General features: G+C 40.3%; 1 non-coding gene across 1 annotated transcript; it reads left to right on the top strand.

Annotated features, from left to right (window-relative positions):
• Positions 1–477: 477 nt before the first annotated feature.
• On the top strand, positions 478–596 carry LOC145418836 (5S ribosomal RNA). The gene has a single exon (XR_013900741.1). It is a non-coding gene; the product is annotated as a 5S ribosomal RNA (ribosomal RNA).
• The last annotated feature ends 1011 nt before the right edge of the window (positions 597–1607 follow it).

The raw sequence follows: 1607 nt of genomic DNA, 5'->3' as shown, positions 1-1607 counted from the left end.
AAACTGAATATAGAGGTCTAGCAGTAGCAAGACTGAAGTGTAAAAGATGACATTGTGCTGAAGGGGTTAATGTTAGTGCCTTATCTTCACCTCACAGACCTGTGCTTTACATGTTAACTGTTATATTCTACAGCAGTGAAATAATTTAGCTCCATTATCCCTATGTACAGTCCTAAGTATATAGAGAATGGAGTACCACGGCCTTTACTTAAGCAGTTACAATATATTTCATTTAAGAGCTGTGGAAATAGCACTGTTATTTCTCTGGTTTTTATGATAATCCCAGTGTACAGTTCAAAGTGTATAGAAAATGGAATATCAGTTTCTGTACCAACATTACTCTTCTGAGTACTATACATAAGGGATCCCATTTAAATATTAGGATCCCATTTGAATATCAAGAAATATTGGGATCCCATTTAAATATTGGGATCCTGTTTAAATAATGGGATCCCATTAAATATCAGGATCATTTAAGCCAACGGCCATACCACGTTGAGTACACCGCTTCCCGTCCGATCAGCGAAGTTAAGCAACGTTGGGTCTGGTTAGTACTTGGATGGGTGACCACCTTGGAACACCAGATGCTGTTGGCATAACGTTCTCCCTACGTGTCAAGTGGGGTTGGTGGAGGATTAGTGTCCCTCCCTGTAAAACAATTAACTCTAAGCCCTTGCCCACCCCGTTTGGGATACATGGTGTCTGGCAATGAATGAATGAATGACGAATCTGTATTTATCTATATCTACTGTATATCTACATCTATCTATCTATCTATATACTGTATTCCAGTTTTCCGATCTATAAGGTGCAACAGGAAACACTTTTTTTTTTTTAATTTAATGACAAGGAAATTCGTATCCATAACTGTGTTTGTTTTGTTCACTAAATTCCCCCATTCCATGTCCACATCTCGGTTGGGTGATTCCTGCACATAAGAATAGACAAAAATAGGAGATATAACCATCATAATGAAAAGTCAGATATGGAAATGGGGAGTTCACGCTCTTCTTTACCCCTGCACAGTTGTTGACTTTATTCACGGGTTTTATTCACCCCTGTGTAGAGTACAACTCTCATGTGTGGGGAGGCTCCCCACATATAGCTCATCTCAACAAGGTGGAGTCAAAGGTTTTTCGTCTCATTAACTCTCCTCCTCTTACTGGCTCCCTTCAACCTCTGTCTCTTCGCCGTACTGTTGCATCTTTATCTCTTTCCTATCGCTACTTCACTGGTCTCTGCTTCGCTGAACTGCCTGTTTGCATCCTTCCACACCCGTCTACCAACAAACTCTCATCCCTTTTATGTCCAACTCTCTAATGAAGAGTTAACCGTTACTCCTAGTCCTTCGTGTATGCAATTGGTCAGCTCTGGAACTGTCTCCCTCTGCCTGTATTTCCTACTGCCTATGAATTCCAGTCTTTCAACCACAGTGTGTCCAGGGATCTCAAAATGGACGGTTCTTGAATTTGGCTCTCTTGTCTTGTTTTCGTTTTTTTTTCTTTAATGGAGGGAACAATTTACAGGCCCCTGACCTTTGGTTCCTTCTTCCTTGCATTAAAAAGTAAAAATAGAAATAATAGACAGCAACAAAAGTAACTGAGCGA

Source organism: Coenobita brevimanus, chromosome 116 (assembly GCF_032717465.1).
Source record: "Coenobita brevimanus isolate Jiangsu-jjx chromosome 116, ASM3271746v2, whole genome shotgun sequence".
Classification (NCBI taxonomy): Eukaryota; Metazoa; Arthropoda; class Malacostraca; order Decapoda; family Coenobitidae; genus Coenobita; species Coenobita brevimanus.
The sequence above is the reverse complement of the archived record's forward strand: the minus strand, read 5'-3'. Positions and strand labels throughout refer to the sequence as shown.